Source organism: Chiloscyllium plagiosum, unplaced genomic scaffold, assembly GCF_037043375.1.
Source record: "Chiloscyllium plagiosum isolate Xiang-an unplaced genomic scaffold, Cpla_swu_hap1 HiC_scaffold_29, whole genome shotgun sequence".
In the NCBI taxonomy this organism is placed as follows: domain Eukaryota; kingdom Metazoa; phylum Chordata; class Chondrichthyes; order Orectolobiformes; family Hemiscylliidae; genus Chiloscyllium; species Chiloscyllium plagiosum.
The window spans coordinates 4,846,858-4,865,275 of NW_028270167.1; the positions used below are offsets into that span (position 1 = coordinate 4,846,858).

The 18,418-nt window shown below is 42.2% G+C and overlaps 1 long non-coding RNA gene across 4 annotated transcripts in view; it reads left to right on the forward strand.

Moving 5' to 3' along the window:
* Positions 1 to 18,418, forward strand: part of LOC122540575 (uncharacterized) — a 225,820-nt gene that overhangs the window by 41,623 nt on the left and 165,779 nt on the right. For 2 of the 4 annotated variants that reach the window (XR_015751959.1, XR_015751960.1), the window contains exon 2: positions 10,799 to 10,967. The exons of the other annotated variants lie outside the window; for them this stretch is intronic. This is a non-coding gene — a long non-coding RNA (uncharacterized LOC122540575). The remainder of the gene's footprint in view (positions 1 to 10,798; positions 10,968 to 18,418) is intronic. 4 annotated transcript variants of the gene reach the window in all.

The following is an 18,418-nucleotide window of genomic DNA, read 5'->3' on the forward strand; positions in this document are numbered from 1 at the left end:
GGCAGGTAATTTAAACCAACATTTTGCATCGGTCTTCATGGTGGAGGACACTATATAAACATAAAAAAAGATATCAGATAAGCAAGGTGTTAATGGGAGGAAAGATCTTGTAACAATCTCTATCACAGGGACAAACTAATGGGGCTAAAGGAAGGTAAGTCACCAGGACCTGATGGCCAGAGTCTGAGAGTTTTAAAGAAAGCGACTATGGAAATAGTGGAAGCATTGGCTGAAAAATTCCAGAACTCACTAGGAGGCTTCTAGCAGATTGGAAGACTGTGACTTCCTGTTCAAGGTGGAAGAGAGAGAAAAAGCAGAAAACTACAGGCCAGTTAGCCTAACATCTGTCATTGATGAAATGATATGAGTTCATTACTAAGGAAAAATTTGGACTTTTAGAATTGTTTAACACAATCAGAGTGAACATGGTTTCATGAAAGGGATATCACATTTGACAAATTTGCTAGAATTCTTTAAGGAAAAAAAAAGGAGAATTGATAAAGGGGACCAGTAAATGTAGTCTATTTGGATTTCCAGAAGGCATTTGATAAGGTAGCACATAAAAGGTTACTGCAGAAGATGAGAGTTGATTGTATTAGGGGTAGTATGTTAGCATACATTGAAGATTGGTTAAGACACAGGAGATATTGTGTGTCACAATTAATGAGTCTCATTTTAGTATGGAATGACACAACTAAAGGAATGGTGCAATGATCAGTTCTAGGATCTCCATTATTTACATTTTATGTTCATGAGTTGGAGGGTGGAGCAGAATGTAATGAATGCAAGTTGCTGATGATCTAAAAGTGGATGGGAGGGCATGTTGTGATGAGGATGTAGGGAATCCCGGCAAGAGAATATGGATAGATTGAATGAATGTGCCACATATTGTCAGAATTTAACCAGAAATGTTCGAGATACTTCTGTAGGAAGAATCAAAAGGCAATTATTTAAATGAAGAGATACTCCAAAAATGTACAGTGCTCGATCTGGGTGTTCTTATGCATGATGCACATGTAGTTAGCATACATCTACAGCAAGTATTTAAGAAGGCAAATGGAATGTTGTCCTTTATCGCTCAGCGGTTAGAGTTTAAAAATAGGCAAGTCTTGTTGTAACTGTACAGGGTGTGAGAGACCAGGTCTGGAATACTGTGTACAGCTTTAGTCCCCAAATTTAAGACAGGATATATTGGCAATGGAGGTGGTTCAAAAGAGATTTACCAGAATAATTTCTGGGATTAAGAGATTGGTTTATCAAGTTGGCCTTTATTCAATAGAGTTTAGAAAAATGTGGAGTTATCTCATTGAAAAGTTCAATATTTTGAAGGAAATTGACAGGATAGATCTTGAGAAGATGTTTCTACTACTGAGAGAATATCAAACTAAAGGACAGCTTCTTCCCTGTGTTATTAGACTGATGAATGGAGTCTCTAACTTCAAATACTGTTGATTTTCCTTTGTGCACATCCTGTGCAGCCATAACCCTATATGCCTCAAACTAAGCATCCCCTGATCTGAATGTCCTTGTTTGCCATGATCTGCCTGTACTGATCGCAAAACAAAGCTTTTCATTGAACGTAGGTGCATGTGACTGCAAAAATCAAATCAAAATCAAAATATTTGGCATGAGGAAGAGAGGTAACCATGCCTGAAGGGGTAATGACAATTAAAATAAATTAAAAAATTAAAATTTCAAATGATAAATCCTGACTGTAATGGAAATGAAAAGAAAAAGACATAGGTTCAGGTAATGTTGATCCAGGGATTTGTTTTGTTCAGTCATAGGATATGGGTGTCATTGGCTGGGCCAACGTTTATTATCATCCCTAGTTACCTTAGAAAAGATGGTGGTGATCTGCTTGCTTGAAACTGCTGCAATCTGTCTGATGTAGGTATACCCAAGATGTGTGTGAGTTGTGTAACAGAATATTATATTTAAGGAATTAGCTAAATGTAATGGCTATGGGTGAAAATATATTTGTTACTGTTGCTACTTGCTCATTTAACTTTTAAAACTAAACACACTTAGGCACAGGGATAATGGGCTGTAGGGTCTGTTCTATATTCTATATATAAAGTGTCAGTCAAGTTCTAGTATATGTTAAAATATATTTACAATTTAAAATAAAATTGCTGACTGTCCACATTAGCTCGGTTTAGATGTTCTTGACCAGTCAATTCCTTAATTCCAGGAATTGTTCTGGTGAATCTCTTTTGAACTGCTTCTGATGCCAGTGTATCCTTTCTTAAATATGGGGACTAAAACGGTACAGAGTCCTCTAGGTCTGGTCTCACTAATACCCTGTGCAGTTACAACAAGGCTTCCTATTTCAAAAACTAAAAGAACTGCAGATATTGTAAATCAGAAACAAGCCAGAAATTACTGGGAAAGCTCAGTAGCTCTGGCAGCATCTGTGGAGAGAAATCAGAGTTAATGTTTCTGTCCAGTTCTGAGGAAGGGTCACCTGACCTGAAATATTAAATCTGATTTCTCTTCACAGAGGCTGCCAGACCTGTGGAGCTTTTCCAGCAGTTTCTGTTTCATTCCTACTTTAAAACTTTAACCTCCTAGCAAAAAAGGACAGAATTCTATTTGCCGTCTTAATTACTTGCTGCACTTGCATGCTAACATTTTGTGTGGTTTGCAGTGTTCACCAATCTAAGTTCACCGAAAATCAGTTTTTCCTCATGAATGAGATGGCTAGGGATAATTTAATTCTTGAACCTTGTTTTAAATGTTACAACTGGGATCTTGTCAGATCATTCTTGTCAGGACTTTGGTGAATTATGGGAGTAGGTGTTAACTTAATTAGACTATAAGACCAAAGGTTGTAGGAGCAGACATTAGGCCATTCAGCCCATCTAAATTCTAAATTAATTGGGTTCGTTTTGTATCTCCTTTGGGTCCACCCTTAGACTTTAAATTAAAGTCATATTCCTGACTTTGAAGATAGATGTTGATCGGTGATTATTGTCTGCTGTGGAGCACTTTTGAAATATAGTCACTTTTGTAGAAATGCTAAAACCAGTTAGAGATCCTGCAAACAGCAATGAGATTGCCTATTTATCCTGTACATTTTATACATACATACACACACACACATATACTGGACTGAAAAGTGAGGAAATGTTGCCTGTTCTTCACAGAAAATCATGAAATCATTTAAATCCATGTGGGAGTGCAGGACAGGTCCTGGTTTAATGATGCCTCTGAGTGCAGTGCTTCCTCTGTACTGCACTGGAGTATCAGTCTGGTTTATCTACATTAGATTCTCGAGTGGGACTTGAACCCATAGCCTTCTAATTCAAAGGCAAGTCTGAGCCAAGGCTGGCAACCTGTGATAATGCACAATGTGTGACATATTTATGTGTGCGTTAATCTGCACGTAACCCACCTCAAGACTGTCTGATGTATAACGTGTTTCATCCTGTTTCTTTATCCTGAATATAAGACACACCAATCAGGTGATAATGAAGTTAACTGATATTACTGACCTTATATTCATCGGATGATACTGTCAGAGGAAGAATTGTATCCCTTTAGAGGTGTGCATTTGTTTTATATTAGAGAACAGTAACAATGCTTGCAAACAGAAGCTACTGTTATAAATATCATATTTGCACTCAATAAATTAATGTTGTGGAGCAACAGTATAAGAACTTTGACAGGCCCCAATTTCAGATTCCTTATAGCTGTTATAAAGCAATCTGGAACTTAAAATAATTATAATAATTTGCATAATTACAATAATTTGGTTAAAGCAGTAGCTACTGTGCATTAATGATGGGTATTAGAGTTCACTGTCAATCAGAGTTCAAGACTCGAAGCACGATGCTTCAACTCTGCTACCATTCCCACTGACTGTACAGCTGCTATTCTACTGCCCACTAAACCTCCAGGTCAGAGCTTGCTTCACATTAACCACCATTTCAAAGGAAGCTATCAACATACCTTCACTCTCCTGTCTGTATATCACAGGATTGCAGAAAATTAGTGCCATTTGTCCCATTTTATACTCCACTCCAGTCTTCCCATCTCTCTTTATCTGATGTCTTCACCCAAAGGGTTGTGAATCTGTGGAATTCCCTGCCCAGTGAAGCATTTGAGGCTACCTCTTGAATGTTTTTAAGGTAAAGGAAGATTTTTGAACAGTAAAGGAATGAAGGGTTATGGTGAATGGGCGGGTTAGTGGAGCTGAGTCCACAAAAAGACCAGCCATGATCTTATTGAAATGGCTTACTCCTGCTCCTATTTCTTATACAACGTGTATATCTGTCAACTCCTTTCTCCCTCGTGTGCTTATATAGTTTCTCCTTAATATTCCACAGACAGCAATGTGATAATGACCAGGATTTTTTTTTTAGATGAGGTGAGATTCCCTACAGTATGGAAACAGGCCCTTTGGCCCAACAAGTCCACACCGGCCCTCCGAAGAGTAACCCACCCCGACCCTATATTTACCCCTGACAAATGTACCTAACACTATGGGCAACTTAGCATGGCCAAATCACCTCACCTGCACATCTTTGGACTGTGGGAGGAAACCCACGCAGACACAGGGAGAATGTGCAAACTCACACAGGCAGTTGCCTGAGGTGGGAATTGAACCTGGGTCCCTGGCGCTGTGAGGCAGCAATGCTAACCACTGAGCCAACATGCCTCCCCAGAGTGATGGTGATTGAAAGTTGAGTGTTGGCCAGCACACTCCCTGAACAGAAGTCCCCAGTGCATCTGAAAAGTAGTGTCGTGGGATCTTTTGCAGAGTCCACCTGCGAGGGAAGACACAGCATCAATTTAAAAGTCATCTCCGACAGTGCGGCACTCCCTCAGGACCATGCTGGGAGTGTCAGCATAGATTTTGTACACAAGTCCTTGGAGTGGGAATAGAATTCATAACCTCTTGACTCGCAAGCAACAGAATGTTGTAAGAGAAGCGTTAAGGATCCCTTGGAAGATAGAGAAAGATAGGACAGTGAGAAATAGGCCAGATTGCGGGGCACGGAGAGAAAAGGAAACCGTTAAGGAAGTGGATAGGGAGAGGGTGCTAAAAAACTATTACGACAGAGTGAGTCGATTGAGATAAAAATGACTAATGGACAGAGAGGATGAGTGAATTGGGGCATACTGCAGTAAGGCAGTGACGGAGACATATAGAAGGAAAGTGAGATACAAAGATGAGAGAAATAAAACCATATTGGGACAATGGAATATAATAAAGCAAACAACTGAGAATGGGCATAAAGCAAAGTAAAAATACTAGAAGACAGAAAGATAGACTGACTGACACAGAGGAGACCAATAGGAAGAGACAAGAGGTCAGGACACAGAAAATGTACAGAGAATATTCCTCTATCTTTGTTTGCCTTTCATCCACTGACTGGCTGATCTCATTATCTGTACACCTGGGAGGAGCTTGCAGCGAGATAGCATTCTAACATTCATACAGATTTGCCAGCAGTGGTGCAAATTGCGTTAACACTCAAAGACATGGAGAGTATCACCACACAATCTCATTTGTCTAAGTCTAGACATAATGGTTTTTATTTCCCCTGCTCCATATTACCTTCACCTCAGAGTCCAGTGCAAACATTTGCTCGCACAGAGTCAGAGCAAGTTTTGTTGCTATGGTTATATTGTTAGACTGTTAATTTCCTTGTGAAAATTTTGCAGTTTCTGGTTAAAGTACAGAAGGAAGGAAATTGAATTTATAGAGTAGCTTTCACATTTTCAGGGCATCTCAAAGGGCTTTGCAGCCAATGAAATACTTCTTCAGTGTACTCCCAGTTGAAATATAGGAAATGCAATCGCTGCTTTGTGCACAGCATGCTCCCACACACAGTGAAGTGAACTTACCCAGATACTCAGTTTCATTGATGTTGGTTGAGGGATAAATATTAGGTACGACACTAGGGGAAAACTCCCTTGCTCTTTTCAAATACTGCTGTGCAATCTCTCACTTCCACCTTGGTTTGATGTCTTATCCAAACCATGGCACCAGTAGTCACTCTTAGACAGTATTTAATTGGATGTAAAGTGCTTTGGGTTGGCCTAGAATGTGCAGCATTTTTAAAGGTGATTTATTGAAGCACGGATTTTGCAGGGTTAGTGGGAAGGTCTAACCCATCAGTGATCATTCAGAGTTCAGAGCCAAACTTAAACCCTGCATCATCCACCTCCGATGTGGTGCTGTCACTGAGAAAAATACCATTGTTGCACTGATGAATACACACAGAGTCTCATTGATGTGAGACTAAGGCAGACAGACCAGGACAGCTAAGGAATCGATTTTCCCCACCTCCCCCATTGCCTCGCCTGGGAAGAGATGATGGATTTTGGCTTCAATGCTTTTAAAGCAGAATTACCAAACACCAGCTACTTATCACCTTCTACTGTGTCCTGGGAGAGCTTCCTTTTCTGTGTAATGAAATGGATTTAGAAGCACTGGAAAAGGTGTGAAAATTATTTGCAAGGGTGATCTCCGAATTGAACAATTATAAGCAGGATAGGCTGATCAGAGTAGGGCTCTTTTCTCTGAAACAAGAGAAGTCTGAGAGATGACCTGACCATGATAATGAAAGGGTTCGATGGTCTAGACATACAGGATCTGTTTTCATTTGTGGCCAAGACCAGACTAGGGGGCCGTAATTATAGGACAGTCACAAATAAACTCAATAGAGAGTACATGAAAAATGTGTTTACCCAGAAGGTGGATAGAATGTGGAACTTACTATCACAGGGAGGAATTGAAGTAAATAGCACTGATTTATTTCAACTGGATAGACGTGTGAGGAAGAAAGGATTATGCTGATAGGCCAAGATCATAGGGGATGGGGGAGGCAAGAGTGGAACATGCTTAGAACAAGCAAAAAAACGGAGAAGTGTAGGTCAGTTAACTTGATGTTTGTCACGGAGAAGGTGTTAGAATTGATCATTAGAGATTATTGCTGCAATCTGAGAAAAGGCGAAGGTAATTTGGAGACTCGGCATTGATTCGTCAAAGGGAAATCGTGTTTAGCTAATTTGTTGAAGTTTGTTGAAGGAGTAACATGTACTGTGGCTAATGAGAACCCATAGACATGTGAAACTATGTGAAAGTATTTGAAAAGGTACCACACCAAAGGTTCCTGTTGAAAATAAAAGCTGGTATAAGGGTAACAGAGAATGTAAGCAAGTCTTTGATTGGCAGGATGTGACTGGTGGAGTCCCACAAGGATCTTTGCTTGGTCCTCAACTGATTACAACATCCACCCCCCCACCCCCAATAAGACCAAAAAATATAGGATTTGACTTAGGCCGTCCAGCCCAAATTGAGTTTGCTTCACCATTCGATCATGGCTGTTAACCTCATTGTCCTGTCTTTTCCCTGCAACCCCTGTTCCCTTCAAGTCCTCATTTCTCCTGCTAGTGGAAACACCTCTTTATCCAATCTATCCAGGCCTCTCAACATTCTCTAAGTTTCAATCAGATCCACCCACCTCCCCCCCATCGAGTACAGACCTAGAGTCCTGGATTGATCCTTGTATGACATATCTTCGAAACCTCCTCCGGACCCTCTCCAGAGTCAGCACATCCTTCCTTTGATACAGGGCCTAAAACATCTCACAAAATTCCAATTGCGGTCTGACCAGAGCCTTATACAGCCTCAGAACATCTTTGCTCTTGTATTCCAGCCCTCTTGAAATAAAAAGAAAATTTGCATTTGCCTTCCTAATTGCCAGCTGAATCTGTGTGTTAACCTTAGGGTTAACAATTTACATAAATGACTTAGATGAGGCGATTTAAGGCATGGTACCATAATTCACAAACAACACAAAGATAGGGGTGGGAAAGTGGGTTGTGAAGAAGAATAGAAGATGCAGATGGATATGGATAAGTTGAGTGAGTGGACACAGCTATGGTGGATAGAGCATAATGTGGAGTTTGACAGGAAGCATGATCAGGTTAGTATGCAAATACGACACATCATCAAGAAAGCTATAAGGATGCTGACCTTTATTACAAGAGGAAAAATTAGGATATTATGCCTCAGTTCTAAGGGGCTTTGGTGAACCACATCTTGAACACTGCAATCTTGGTCTCCTTATATAAGGAAGGAGATAAATATGTTGGTGTGGTTCTGATGAAATTCTGTCGATTGCTAGTTAGAATGAGTGCATTACCTAGGGAGGATAAGTTGGACAGGCTGGGCTTATTTCCACTGGAATTTAGGAGGGTATGATGTGATGTAATTAAAGTGTGTAAGGTCCTGAATTGTCTTGACAAGGTGGATATGGAAAAGATGCCTCCTGTTGTGGGTCAGTCTGGAACTGGGGGGCTCTGTTTTAAAATTAAGTGTCATCCTTATTGGACTGAGATGAGAGGAATATTTTTCCCTCTGAATATTGGAGCTCTCTGCCTCCAAAGGGTGTGGAAATGGTGTCAGTGAATATTTTTAGGGAATGTTGGATGGATTCTTGTTTAACAGGGAAATCAAGAGTTATCAGAAGTAGATGGGAATGTGGAATTTGAAACTCGTACAGCCATGATCTTGTTGGACAGCAGAACAGAGAGTGGAATGGTCTGATTCTGTTTCTATTTTGTATGTTTTTAAGTAAATACGGGATTTGGGCTGAATAACTTGTTTCTGTCTCATTTTTTTGTAATTTTATGAGAAATTGGGTCATCCATGAGCAAAGTTGAAACTTTATTGCTGGAACAATTGGGTCATCCATGAGCAAGCACTGCCTAGACGCTCATGCAAACTATGGGTGATAGGGAACGGTCAAATATATCTCTGTGGCTTGTGCAGTTATATCTGAGCATGAGACTGTAGCTCCTGGGAGCAGTGTGGAACTATGGGTGAGTAAAAGGATTAGGGGATAATTAAGAGGGGAAAAAAATCCCTTTTTCATCTAAATTGGCAATGATTACGCTCACCAGAAGTAATGAAATTTATAACTCAGCTATAGATCATACAAAGCACGGTGCAAATTTGCAGATAATTTGCTCAAAACGTTGAAAAAAAACAAAAATTGCTGGAGAACCTCAGCAAGTCTGGCAGCATCTGTGAAGAGAGAAACAGAGTCATCTCTCCACAGGTAATGTTGCCTCTGCTCCCCCTCCACAGATGCTGCCAGACCTGCTGAGTTTCTCCAGCAATTTCTGATTTTGTTTCAGATTTCCAGCGTCTGCAGTCCTTTGTTTGATTTTAGTGCATAAAACGTTGAGATTGAGGCCACTGAAATGTTCAGAAACTGATATCGATGGATTGCCGTTGCATTAAGGAATATGGTACCAGTGTGCATCAATGGAATTTAGATATAGACCAACTGTGATCTAACTGTATGACAGGACAAGTTCAGTTGATTGAATGGTCGTCTTATATTCCTGAGTCATTTGCCACTTTTGCTCTGTTAATGCTTATTCTCTATGTAAGCCACTTTCTATATGATATTTTCTTTACTTATTTAGAATGAGTGCAGAAGCAGGCCATTCGGTCCATCAAGTCCACACTGACTGACTAAAAACAAGGACTGCAGATGCTGGAAACCAGATTCTAGATTAGAGTGGTGCTGGAAAAGTACAACTCGGTGCTGCCTGAACTGCTGTGCTTTTCCAGCACCACTCGGTGCTCCTTGAACTGCTGTGCTTTTCCAGCACCACTCTAATCTAAAGAACATCCCACCCAGACCCACGCCCTACCCTGTCCCTGTAACCCTGCACTTTCCAGCCTGCACATCCCTGGACACAATGGACAATTTAGCATGGCCAATCCACCTTATCACTTACAGGATGTGTGTGTAACTTCCTGGCCAGCATTTACTGCCTGACCTTAGCTTCCCTTGAGAAGGTGGTGGTGAGCTTCTTTCTTGAACTGTTGCAATACTTGAGATGTTGGGACATTCTTAAAACCTTGAGGGAGGGAGTGCCTAAGGCAACATTGAAGGAAAAAAGACGTAGTTCCAAGTCAGAATATTGTGGTGCTGGAAGACAAACTTGCAAGTGATATTGTTCCCATGCATCTATTGCCTTTGCTTTTTAAGCTGGTAGAGCTTGAAAAGTACTCTCTGAGGGACCTTGGTATATCTTGTCTATGGGCGAAAGTGAGAACTGCAGATGCTGGTGGTTAAAGTCAAGATTAGAATGGTGCTGGAAAAGCACAGCAGGTCAGGCAGCATCCGAGGAGCAGGAAAATAGACGTTTCGGCAGGAGGCCTTCATCAGGAACATATCTTGTCTATAGTATACATTGCTGCTAATGAGCAGGTGGAGGGAGTGGATGTTTGTGGATGTGATGCCAATCAAGCGGGCTGCTTTGTCCTGGATGGTGTTGAGATTTTTTAATGTTGTTGGAGCTGCCCCCCTCCAGGCAAGTGGGGAGTATTCTATCACACTCCTGACTTGTGCCTTGTAGATAGTGGACAGGCATTTTTTAAAAAATCTACCGTTATCAGTGTAACACTGGATCCCAGTCTCCTTTATGGCCATCCAGCTTCCCCTTAAATGCATTCTGACAGATTCCTTGGTCTGGAGCCTCGGGGCTGATCGTCAAACTGAGGATTCAATTCAGGCCTGCATGAACCTGCTCAGAGACAATCGATTATACTAACAGGGCTTTTTGTCCAAACTGGATCCCTGATGGATAAAAAGAGCTCAGAGGGTCTGTAAACTGTGCTGTTTTGACGGCTGCTTTTAAAGTGTCAGATTGTTATTTGGTCCAGTGGTGTGGAAACCTTGTCACATTGTAAAAACATCAAATATTTGCACTAATCAGACCACTACCCCCACCCACCTCCCCTTCTCCTTCTTTCTTTCAGCAAGTCCAGAGATCTCTGGAAGACAAAACAATGGAAGGGAGATGAGAAGCCCCTGCAGAGAAGTCTCAGCAGGCTGTAGTTGAGCCTGATTTAATTACTGTCGAATGTTAACCAGAATGCCTACAGTCTCATGCCAATTAGGCGGCGAAAGATGAATGTGCAGATAAAGGTGAGAAATTCTACATCTGTCTTTTCACACTTTTCAAAGAACCTTCTAAATGACAAGCAATTAAATATCAGGCATTCACCTAAACCACTAAGAATTAAAATGTTTCGTTGGCGCAGTGGAGGGCTGTTATGAGATTTTTGTTTGATGCTGATTATATTTCACACTATAAGAGTCCCCTCCCACAAAAGTCACTGAATATTTGAATGTAACTGGCACATTTCATTCAGCGTTTTAAAAATAATATTGCAGTGTTTCACCCCTCTGTTTTCCTCCACTATCAATAATAACTTGCATTTATGTAGCTCCCTGAAAGGAGTAAAGCATTTCTCAGTTGATTATCAAATTTGATTCGACATTGAGCCACCTAAGATATGAGGACAGGTGACCCAAGCTGAGATGGAGAGGCTATTTTTGATCAGTATCTTTATCGGAGACGAAGATGGAAGAGGTTGAGATAGGGAAGAGGGAATTCGAGCTTGCGCAGCTGAAGGCACAGCCATTAGTGATGTTTACTCCTTGTTGACCTGCCACCAAACCTTCATATTTACCTGAGTCTTGGAAGGCTATTTGTCTGTAGGTGGCATTACGTACTGTATATCCATATCATATGGATAGCAATTGAAAGCAGTAATGCTTGCCATGCCTGGATCTTCCCTATTCCTGACAAATTGGAGACTTTAAACTCCTGAGTTGGATGTCACATAACAGCTCAAATTAAAGCAAAATACTGCAGTTGCTGGAGATCTGAGATAAAACCAGGAAGTGCCAGAGAAAAGCAGCTGTTCTGGCAGCATCTGTGGAGAGAGAAACTGAGATAATGTTTCCTAGATCCATAGAAACCAGCAGCAGGAGCAGGCCATTTCGCCCATTAAGCCTGCTCCATCATTCAATATGAACACAGCGGATCCTCTATCCCTGTGCTACTTTTCTGCTTTCTCTCCATCCACCTAATCTTTCAAGTCCAGTATATTCCAAAGAAGAATCCTATTGGACTCGAAATATTAACTCTGTCTTTCTCTCTCTCTCCACAGATGTTCTCCAGCATTTTCTGTTTTTTTTTGTCAGGTAATAGTTGTTTACTTTTCTCCCTGTTCAGGTGAGTGTTCACAGTCCAGAATTTGTACTGACCAACACTTTTTCCTCAGCTGTGGAAAGAAAGGGCTGCTTGATCAAAAATATGGTTTACTAACATGCAATAATTGCCAAGACATAAAGAAAGAAAGTACCTTTCTGCACATGCAGGATAACATTGGATAGGCTTTCTCTCTTCCTGAGATTTGCAAAGGTGAGCACCAGTGAGAGTGAAACACAGCATCTTGTTAATCTCTGCCTCTCACATAGCAGTCCACATCACAATCTGTTTACACCGGAGGGAAAAAAAAACCCAGGAATTTGACCAATTAGGTGATTAGACACTATTATGTTGCAGGCAATGTTGACATTTTCTTTAATATCTGTCTATGTTCTGTTTTTTCCAGAATTTAGGAGGTTAAGGGGTGAATTGCTCGAAGTCTTCAAGATAGTAAATTCAGGGTGGATCAAGATAAACTGTTTCCACTGGTTGGGGATTCTAGATCTATGTGGCATCGTCTGAGAATAGGACCATACTGTTCAAGAGAGATGTTAAAAAGCACTTCTACACACAAAGGGTGGGAGAAGCAGTTGATAAATCAGTTACTAATTTTAAATCTGAGATAGATACATTTTTATGAAGCAAAGGTATTAAGGGATATGGGTCAAAGGCAGGTATATGGGGGAAAAGGCCACAGATCAGTCATGATCTCATTAAATGGTAGGACAGACTCAAAAGTCTGAATGGCCTATTCCCTCTCCTATGTCTTACAGGTTTAAATACCCATGGCTTGCTCCTTTCCAGGCTGTGTGTCATTGTAGATCAGTGGGCCACCTGCTTTCACTTTTAATTCAGGGCATTGTAGGATCAAGACCCAACCTGGTCACACAACGGACTGCAGTACTGAGAAGTGCTGGCCTGTCAGAGGGTCAATGCTGAGAGAGTGCTGCACTGCCGGAGGGTCGTGCTGAGGGAGTGCCACACTGTCGGAGGGTCAGTATTCAGAGAGTGCCACACAGAGGGTCAGTACAGAGGGTGTGCTGCACTGTCGGTGGGTCAGTACTGACGGAGCGCCACACTTTCAGAGGGTCAGTGCTGAGCGAGTGCCGCAATGTCGGAGGGTCAGTCCTGAGGGGGTGGTGCACTGTCGAAGAGTTAGTTCTGGGGGAGTGCTGCACAATTGGAGAGTCAGTACAGTGGGAGTACGGCACTATCGGCGGGTCAGTACTGAGAGAGTGCTGCACTGTCGGAGGGTCAGTATTGAGGGAGTGCTGAACTGTCAGAGGGTCAATGCTGAGGGAGTGCTGCACTGTCGGAGGGCCAGTGCTAAGGGAATGCCGCATTGTCGGAGAGTCAGTGCTGAGGGAGAGCCGCACTGGCAGAGTCAGTGCCGGGGGAGTGCCGCATTGTCGGAGGTCACTGCTTAGGGTGTGGCACACTGTTGGAGGGTCAGTGCTGAGGGAGTGGCGCACTGTCGGAGGGTGAGTACTGAGGGAGTGGTGCACTGTCAGAGGGTCAGTGCTGAAGGAGTGCCACACTTTCGGAGGTATTGATTGTTTTCTGAATGAGATGTTAAACTGAGGTGCTGTCTGCCTCTTCAGGGGCTGCAATATTTCTCACAAAGAGTGTCCAGTTAATATGCATTTTTCAGTTAGCTTTAAAACAGATGAGCTGGTCGCAATGTTGTTGCTCATTGTGGGAGATTGCTGTGCACAGATTGGCCGCTGTTTGCCCGACACCACAACAGTGAAATCAAAAAGTATTTCATTGAGAGACAAAATGATTGGAGATCATGAAACATGTTATACAAATGCAAGCCAACCATCTTGTCCCCTCTTTCAGAAACCAACTGAGCCTCTTAGATTGTGAGAAGCATGATTTCCTGCTTGCCAATGTTGTTCTACATTAAGGTCTTGAATTCAAGTAGTGGCCTCAAGCAATCTGTATTGCCTAAAGAAGTTATTGGAAGGGGCTGTTTCACTTGGGGGTTTCCGCAGACTTACACTTATTTTGAAGTATAGAGTACTTTGTGAGTGACGTGGTGGCTCAGTGGTTAGCACCGCTGTCTCACAGCTCGAGGGAATCAGATTCTAGTCCTGGGCAACGGTCTGTGTGGAGTTTGTACATTTCCCCATCTCTGGGTGCTCCAGTTTCATTCCATAGTCCAAAGATGTGTGGGGTAGGTGGATTAGCCATGGGAAATGCAGGGTTACAAGGATGGGGGAAGGTCTTGGTGGGATACTTCTTGGAGGGTCAGTGTGGACTCTGGGCCGAATGGCCTGCCACCAGACTGTAGGGACTCTGTTTACCAGCCTTCCCATTCATGCATCATGATTGTCCTAATTCCATCTTCTAACTAGGCCTCTGCTTGGAGCTGCAAGAAGGAAATAGGATTTGTTCCTGCTCCCCACATCCTGCTATTATTGGAAGCTGAGGTTGTCCAAACACTAGGACAGCAATTAAATAGTAAAAGTGCTTGTGTTTCACGAATACTCCAAATTATCTTTCCAAGTGTGTTCTTGGTGCATCATACAAATTACTTTTGAAGTGTGGAGTAATTCTGAATTCTGTTTTTAATACTTTCATGGGATGTAGATGTTTGTGGCAAGACCAGTATTTGTGCCCATATCTAGTTTCCCTTGAACTGAGTGACTTGCTTGACCATTGCAGAGGGCGGTTAAAAGATTTCCACGTTGCTGTAGGTCTGGAGTCACATGTAGGCCAGACCAAGGAAGGACAGCACACTTCCTTCCTGAAAGGACATCTGTTTTTACAGCAATCAGAGTGTTTTGTAGCTTTCTATTCTAGATTAATTAATCAAACATAAATTCCATCAGCTGCACTGTTGACATTTGAATCAATGTTCCCAGGGTCTGAAGAAGGGTCACTGGACCCAAAACATTAACTCTATTTCTCTCTCAACACATGCTGCCAGAACTGCTGAGTTTCTCCAGAACCTTCTGATTTTGTTTCCAGGTTATGAGCATGGCTGTCTAGTTACTGGTCTGGTGACTTTACCACTACATCATTGAATCTCTGCTGAGCAGGAGGAGGCTGTTGTATTTGCACTGGCTCTCTGAACGTTTTAATGCCAACCTCCTGCCTTTTCCCCATACATTGTTTCTATTTAAATACTTACCCAGTGCCTCCATTACACTTCCAGGCAGTGCAGTCCAGACCTTCATTGTGTGAAAACGTTTCTTCTCACCTCATATTTGGTTCTTTTGCAACACATTTTTAAAACTGTGCCTTCTGGTTCATGATCCTTTTGTGAGTGGGAACAATTTCTCCCTATCCACTCCCTCCAGACCCCTCCTGATTTTGGAAATTTCTTTCAGATGTTGTCTTTGTCTTCTTCTCTCCCAACTTCTCCAATCTAGCCTCATAACTCATGTCCCATACCTGTGACCCTTCTCATAAATCTCTTCTGCACCCTCTCCAAGGCATTCACATCCTCCCTGAAGTGGAGCGCCCACAACTAAATATAATCCTCTAGCTGAGCTCAAAACAGTGAATCATACAAGTTCAACATCTCCACTTTGAACCCGTACTCTATACTGCTACTAATGATGTATGTTTATTTTATTAACTATTCTGGCTATCTTGAGGTGTAGTCGCTGACTTAATGTATGAAATCATGTACAGAAAGCTCCTACAAACAGCAATGTGTTAATGTCTGGAAAAGCTGTCTTGCAGATGTTGGTTGAGAGGTATGCATTGGCCAATGCGAGCAGACTGTTCTCCTCCCAAATCATGTCATGGGATTTCTTGAGGCGAAACAGGCAGGACCTTGTTTTAATCCAAACAATGGCACCAGTGCCATTGCAGCAATCTCTTCGCAGAAGTGTCAGCCTGGATTTCGAGCACAGGTCCCTGAGTGGGATTCAACCCACAACCTTGTGTCTCTGGAAAGCGTGTTCTAACATTGAGTCATGGCTGATGTCCAATCCAGGCTGACTCCATTGGGTAGCCATGATTTGGAGATGTATTGTTGGATTGGGGTGTACAAAGTTAAAAATCACACAACACCAGGTTATAGTCCAACAGGTTTAATTGGAAGACTAGCTTTCGGAGCACTGCTCCTTCGTCAGGTGATTTAGATTAGATTACTTACAGTGTGGAAACAGGCCCTTCGGCCCAACAAGTCCACACCGACCCTCTGAAGAGCAACCCACCCAACCCCTTCATCTAACACTACGGGCAATTTAGCATGGCCAATTCACCTAACCTGCACATTTTTGGACTGTGGGAGGAAACCGGAGCACCCGGAGGGAACCCACGCAGACACGGGGAGAATGTGCAAACTCCACACAGACAGTTGCCTGAGGCGGGAATTGAACCCGGGCCTCTGGCACTGTGAGACAGCAGTGCTAACCACTGTGCCACCGTACCGCTTTGTGGAGTAGCACTCCATTGGGTAGCACTGAGGATAGAGTCTAAGAATCCTCTCCCTAGCCACCACTGTGCGCGGCCTTGGGCTGATTGAGTGACCAGGGCAGATTTCAATAGTTTGAAGAGCTTGGTTTAAATTTGTTAATGGTGTGCCAGTCCATTAGAGGCAATGATTCAAATTGGGAATGAGAGGGTTACATAGTCTGTGCTTCACAGGAGTGTATTACATTTCTTGCTGGCATGTGGATGTTAATGATACCCCGTGCTGGCTTCACTGACTTGCAAGGAAGCTCATTCTGCATTCTGAATGAGCTTTGGTAAATAACCATGTCGCCCTCCTTCCTAGAGCCCTATGCCTCCCAGCACTATGGCTCAGTGAAGGGAACAGGAGCCAGCTCTGAGCTATCTGTGTAAATGTGGAAGTATTTATAAATAACGAGGTTTTTCCAGACAATGAGAGAGAGGCGTTCTGTTTGCCTTTCTTGTTTTCCTTCCTGCCTTGTTCCTGTGTCACCGTATCTGCAGCTATTGTCTCCTAACAGTTTCTCCCCTTTGAATTCCTTTGAACTGACAAGCTTACTGAACTACATTACAGGTTGGCTCTATTCCATTAGACCAGTACCGTCCCCCCAACACATTCATCCTTAAGTGAGAGTACGCAAATCAGTCTTTCTCAGATTGGTTCCAAACTGTGCCAATATCTGCATGTTAAGATGACTGCTGATACTTGCAAGGGCACTGTTTCTCTATCGCTGATAAAGAATAGAAAAGACATACATTTCTCTCGTGCCTTTCATGGTTTTTTGTTAAAACAGTTAATAACATTCTGTTAAGATTTTTTTGAACTGTCGACTGAATTGCAACATTGTGAAATATGGCAGCCAATTTCTGCACAGCAAGCTTTTTTATAAACAGCTGTAGATGATAATGAGCAGATCATCTTGTTTAGTGATGTTGATTAGGAATGACTATCAAACATAGGACTCCCCTACTCTTCACAGAATTACAGCAAACAGAAATGTTACAGCACACAAGGCGACCATCCCACCACACCTCCAGGCAATACATTCCACATCCTAACTACTTGCTGTGAGAACAAGTCTTTTTTATCACCTTGCATTTGCTTCTTTTGCAAAATGCTTTTAAAACTATGTCCTCTCTTTCTTAATTCTTTAATAAGTGAGAACAGCCTCTCCCTATCCACTCTGTCCACACCCCTCAAGATTATGAAAACTTCTAGCAAATCTCCTCTTAGTCTCGCCTCTCCACAGAAAACAGTCCCAACTTCTCAAATCTTTCTTTATAACTGAGCTACCTTATCCCTGAATCATTCTCATAAACCTTTTTGCTCTCTCTCTAGTGTATTCTCCCTGAAATGTAGCATCCAGAATTGTACACAATACTCTTAACGGAGGTCTAACCAATGTCTTATATAAAACCATCATAACCTTCCTGCTCCTGTACTGTCTGCCCTTTGAATGAAGCCTCGAGTACTCTCTGTTTTATAAACAGCTCTTTCCCAGTCTTGCCACATTGAATAACTGATCCACATATCCACTCAGGTGTCTCTATTGCTGCACGCTCTTTGCAATAATTGTCTTTACTCTATATTCTTTGTACCAAAGTGTATCACCCCATATTTGTCTGCACTGAACTTTCATCTGCTACTCATTCACTTCGTTGACCAACCTGTCAAGGTCCTTCCGCAAAATAATGTCAAGGGATCTTATACACTTACCTCAGAAAGTAGATGGAGCCTCAGTTCAGTATTTCACTTGAAAGGTAGCATCTTTGACACCACAGCACACTTCAAACATGTGGGGGTCTAACCTCAGCCTGTCGCCCTCCCTCCATTGGTTCTTGACTGTGTCAGACCTTTAGGAAATTAATAAAGAATGAGTGTTCAAATGACGTCAAAACTTGTCCTTATCATGTTTTCCCTGAATTTCGCTCTCCCATGTTGCCTATGCAATTGATCTTTAATTAT